Raw genomic sequence first — 5,987 nt, 5'->3', positions numbered from 1 at the left:
ATTGCCGATGGAATTTTACTTCCAACACTCATAGTTGCACATGAACTAGGATGAATAGGTCATGAACTGTTGAAACGACTAGAAAATCTTGAATAATTTAATGATAAAAGGTTGGCTTCCATTGCACACATCTATGCTTAAGAAAGGAAACAAAAACAATTCGTTGACTCCTGTTAGCTGACAAAAAAATTCAAACAAGAAGATTTTTTATTGGTCTATTCCATGAAGAAACACATCTCAAAGTCAAAACAAAGGGACATGTTCCGTTTGTGATCGAGAGTGTTTCACCAAGTGGGGCGGTTAAGTTAGCCACCTTAGATGGGGAAATCATGGAAAATTGGATTAGTGGATGTCGTTTGCAAAGATATAATATGCCAGAAACTAATGATCTTTTTGAAAGAATGCATGCACCACAAAAATGCAAGGTAAGATTCTAAGAAGTCATAGAAGAAGCTCAGGAGGAAGCTTGCATTTGAGCTCTAAAGAGAAAAGTGGCATTGCAACCAGTCTCAAATGTCATGCCAGTCGTTACGCTTCAAATTCAAGCTCTACATTTCACTCACGCCTTAGCAAAATATGAGGTAAAGAACATGATGAATGGCTAGATGGTCTTGAAATGAGGATAACATTGACCCTAAAATGTGGATTCAAAGTCAAGGAATTAGCAGATACAGGTGCCAAGATAAACATAGTAAGTTATTCCACTTACAAAAAGGCAACTACTCAACCCTTGGAGTATTGCAAAGCCAAAGGGAAGGCATGCAGTAAAGAGTTTACTCAAACCTTAGGAATAAGAACCTCAATATCTTTGTGCATGGATTTTCTTGCTCACACATGTTTATCTACATTCCACATGAGCACATGAATGAAGATATGGTACTAGGAGGTCCATGGATGTGATACAAAGTTGTTCAAAATTGGGATACAAAAGTCTTGGAACTTACACTCAAAGGTGGGCAATTGAAAGTATCATTTGCTTATAGCAAAGAGGAATGGAAGGCAGACTTATGGGCTTCCAAGTTGGCAAAGCACAGTTCAAGCACAACACCTAGGTCAATTTCTCAACACAAGATCTATCCACATAACAGGCATGCAAGGAACCAAGCAATATTGGGTACCAAAGGCTCACTTGCATGAAAATCCTAAGTAGATCTAGGTGCCTAAGGACCAATCAAGCAAGAAAAATACCTACAAACCACCATAACCACTACACAACCCAAAAGAAAGAATAAAGTACACCACTAAGAGCAAGTGGGTGTGGGTGTTGGTGCCAAAGAAAAGTCTGGAAGCAAAGCAACCAACCAAGTCGGTTTACAAGTGGGTGCCAAAGATCAGGCTAGAGGCAAAGAAACCAAGCAAGCCAATTCACAAATGGGTGCCAAAGCTTCAATAGCCACACCTAAGACCAAGTGTTGTGTGTGCCAAAGAAGAGGCCCAAAGCAAAGCAACCAACCAAGTTGGTTTACAAGTGGATGCAAAAGGTCAGGCCAGAGGCAAAGAAACCAAGCAAGACAACTTACAAATGGGTTCCAAAGCTTTAGCAGCCACCAAAGCAACAACCAGTCCCTCAATTGTTTGATCAAGCAGACAGAGATGGTTGTTCTCCAAGGACCTTAAAAAAATAAGCCAAACTGCTCCAAGATCTTTTCTTCAAGTGAGTTAATCAAGAGTAAGGCATTACTTGCATCCCAATCAAGTAGGTACTCATTATTCTAAAATCGAGTGTACTTATTGTAGATGGCTCTTTTTCGACGTGTTTTTGAGCCGTCAATGATGTCCCGTAATCCTTTGCATAGAAAACATAACCTCATGATCAAATTTCAACGAGCATACTTGTCTCCATTAAGTTTGTTGCTAGCATTTGAGCACAATGGCACCATCATCGTGTGAAAGCTCCTGCACTTTCTCCACCCATTAGAGCCTTGCTCATTGGGAGATAGAGGTCATGCAGGAAAAAAACTTTGTAGGAGCCCCGCTCCCCCCCCCTCCACACCCTTCCCATATTGGCCTAGCCGTTTTGAATGCACCCCTTTTTGGGGCAGGAACCACAGGTGCAAAGTGTGAGCATCTCAAGATGCCACCCACAATAGGAAGAAAAACCATGGTCGAAGAACGCAACTACCTTTTGAAACATTTTCCCTTGAGAGTTCTCTACACCTCGTTCTTAAAATGCTACATTCTGAGGCTTTTCTTTGAGCACTTTGGAAAGCAGGTCTTCTCCCACTCTTTGCACATCTCCTTTCCTCCATAATAAATGAGCCAACCTCCTTGATACCATGTCAAAATTGATAATGTGAAAACGTGGAAATAAAGAGAATTCACAAGAGAGAGATTGCTCTCACAAAACTTTCACGGTCAAAGGCCTAGTGCCTACCTGATCTCCCCTTGAATAGAATTTAGCCAAACAACGTTGTCAAAGTGCGCGTCTCTCTCTAGGGTCCACCAGGAAAGCATCGGGCTTCTGGCTGTAGATGGATAATCATCCAAGGCATGAACCAAGCGAAACGAGTGTAGATGGAGTTGATTTAGTGTTAGTAAGAAGATATAGAGATGATTACAGAGCAATTTTGAAAGAAAATCATGACTCAAAACACAAGTAGCAGTGAAAATTAAATTAAAATTACTTATCGACACTTAATTGATGCTGGCAACCATAAGATGCTTCCTATAAATTGATATCTAATACCCTGTTACAAATCAATTGCATACTCCATCGTCGGTATGCCTGTTGATTTGCAAACCCATAATGAAAAATCCCCAACCCCTCATAAGCAATCTATAATTGCTAGGCAAACCCCACCATGTACAGTTTCCTTGCTTATTAGTTTTCAAGATTTTCCCTTCCGTTCACTGCTCGGTCGAGTTTTGTCTGCTCTCTATCTTGCAGAACACATCCCTTTTGCACACCCTTCATGGTCGGTCCCAATTCCTCCTCCTATCTTGATTTGCGGTGGATTCCAAGCGAGAGAGAGAGAAAGAGAGATCTTATGTGCCTTCTCCTCCCTCTTCTTTCCCCTCGTGCCACCTTCTTCCTTTTCCTTCGAACCACGAGCTTACTAGTCGAGAGAAGGCAAGTTATTTCCTTGAGATTCTCCCCTTCCTTATGATTCGGTCATGCCTCCTCGCTTTCCTTCCTCTCCTTTGTTCATGCACACCATCCCCTTTTACTCATGGGATTGCTTCCCCGCCTTGCTTATCCTAGAGCTTCCCACTCCTTCCTCTCCTTTGTTTAAGAAATTCCCTCATGCTTCAACCCCTTCTCCTTGATGCCTTAATCTCCTCTTTGCTTCCCTCCCCTTTCTCCCTTCAATCCCTACTCGCTATATCCCCTGCTATTTTTAGGCTCTTCTCCTTTTTGTTGTCATGCCGCCGTGACAAGGCGTGTGAGCCTTGGTGATGACATGGCAACCCGTCATGATGAACAGCTCAAAAATGGGTGCCACTTGAGCCGAATAGAGGTGCCATGGCATGCTGAAGACTTTATGTTTCATGCTCGTCGATGTTTGAGCACCACCCAAGCCTCCGCGAGTAGCGTTTTCTCTCTCATGTGCCCTCATTGTTGCTCTTTCCATTACCTTCCCTATTTTCCTCTCTATTCCCACCCCTTGGGTGGCCACTTCCTTTGCTTTAATTTTGGGTGCCCACATCTCCTTGGGTGGCCTTTATTTTGATGTTCATGCCCTTGTGGGCACACCAAATGACCAAGGCATTGCTTCGTTTATTTTAATGCTCATGCCCTTGTGGGCACACCAAATGGACCAAGACATTGCTCCATAAAACAAGGCATTCAACAGCCCCTAGCTCGCAATAGCATCGTGAATTTACTTGCATGTCTTGGATAGTGTCACATGCTCTCAAGATGCAAGTATAGGTGATTGAATTTGACGAAAGGTCTTCCCTTTGTGGTTAATAGATTTTTCCCCGAGGTCATCAATCACTTAATGTGCTTCTGTGAGGGTACTACATTTGACATACATATCGGCTAGGGAACTGCCAAATGCGACTTCCCTTCCGACATTCCCCACCATCAATGTACTACAAGAGATGACATTCCAGAAAAGATGCTCCTCAAGCCCTTATTGATCTATTAAGTGCCTTGTATTTTAGAGCTTGGTTGAACCCCAAAAACTCCTAGTTTTGGCACGTTGACCAAGGCAAAAAAACAATACAAAACTGGCCCTCGATGAAACTTAAACTCCTAATATCTTGGCAAACAGGGCTCCAAATGGCGATCTGAAAAGACCAACATGCTCCATATGATAATCACTTCACACCCATGCATTCACTTGAACTCTAACCCTTCATCAGTAGCTCCCCAATCGGCCCAGATCTACAAATTGTCTCAGCTTCAAACCGATATAACTTCTTCATTGTAGCTCCGATTGACGATCTGTAAAGACAGGCACTGGAGAGCATGCCAAACACGACAAATTTGGCTTATAAAATCACATTTTGGCAGCATCATTATAACTCAGCTTGCAGGCAGCAGGTCCATTTCTAGGCACTGAAACCCACATTTAGCATACATCGCAGTCCTCTTGTTGACATAATAGCTGCTAACATTGTTCATAAGTTTGGAAAAACGTCGAATATGTATGCAGATTTGCATCTTTCACCTCGTGCCCGCAAAGCGGCACGACATCCACCCCCTCTAAACTTGCACATCCTTTGGTATGTGCCAAACATTATTCAAGACTATAAGCAAACACCTATAAACGCATAAGTACTGCTCCACTGTGAGCATGCTTTGAAAATTTTGCAACATGTGGCCTTATGAGAATATACCCTCCTCCAGCATCATAGGGAAAACAGAATTTCCTGGTAGTAGAGAATAAGCATGAGTCAACCCATAAATCATCATGAATCCCACCTGGATCATATGGCACATAAGTCAATCGCCCCAAACCATGCACATATCCATCTCCACCCAGATCAAGCGTCATATCAATCAATTGCCCCGTGTTGGAATTAGGGTTGCAGAGAAACACACACAGCTTGGAGAAGACGAAGGAAGCTCAAGGCACACAATAAAGAGTGTGTAACTTAGTGTGCTATGGAAAGATAGATAGCCCTAGAGTGATGGGCGTATATACAATGCACGGGGAAAAAACATCTTAAAGAGGGAAAAAATGCCCCGGCGGTCCTAGTGTGTTCACACACATCACTACCACATGTATATGGTAACAAATCCCCCCTGGAGTGATGCGGTGAACGAGAGCTGGCACATGAGTAAAGGGAAGTGCCATGCCCTGAGGACAGGATCAGTCCACAAAGGGGAGTAAGCCCAAAGCTTTGCGGAAAGCTTCAAGCTTCTCACGAGACAATGCCTTTGTGAAAAGATCTGCAAGGTTGTCCTATGTTGGCACATAAGCCAAGCTGATCTCTCCTGCTGAGAGCCTCTCCCTGACATAGTGGTAATGCACCTCAATGTGCTTTGTGCGAGCATGAAAAACTGGGTTCCTCGCAACTGCCAATGCGCTCTGACTGTCACTGTAGATAGTGTTGGCAGTGTCCTGTCCAACACCCAAATCAGCCATAAGGTGTCTGAGCCATACACACTCAACCGTACCTTTGAAGACTGCCCTGTACTCAGCCTCACAACTAGAAGTGGCCACAGTAGGTTGCTTCTTGCTCAACCATGATATACATGAACTACCAAGCATGAAACAAAAACCACTTGTGGACACTCGCGTGTCAAAACAACCAGCCCAATCTGAGTCTGAAAAAGCATGTAAGTCTGGCGGCAATGATCTCCCCTTGGGATAAAACAAGCCAAGATGTAAAGTGCCACTAAGGTAGAGGAAAATCCGCTTGACAGCCTACCAATGCTTAGACCCTGGGCTATGCATAAATCTGCCGACCTGTGAGACTACAAACTGAATATCCGGCCTCGTGTTGCATACATAAATGAGGAAGCCAACAACAGTTTGGTAAAGAGTGACATCAGCAGGATCACCAGCATCATGTAGACTCAACTTCAAAGCTGT

This window comes from Adiantum capillus-veneris, chromosome 17 (genome assembly GCF_014529385.1).
Source record: "Adiantum capillus-veneris isolate H3 chromosome 17, ASM1452938v2, whole genome shotgun sequence".
Classification (NCBI taxonomy): Eukaryota; Viridiplantae; Streptophyta; class Polypodiopsida; order Polypodiales; family Pteridaceae; genus Adiantum; species Adiantum capillus-veneris.
Note: the sequence above shows the minus strand (reverse complement) of the source record.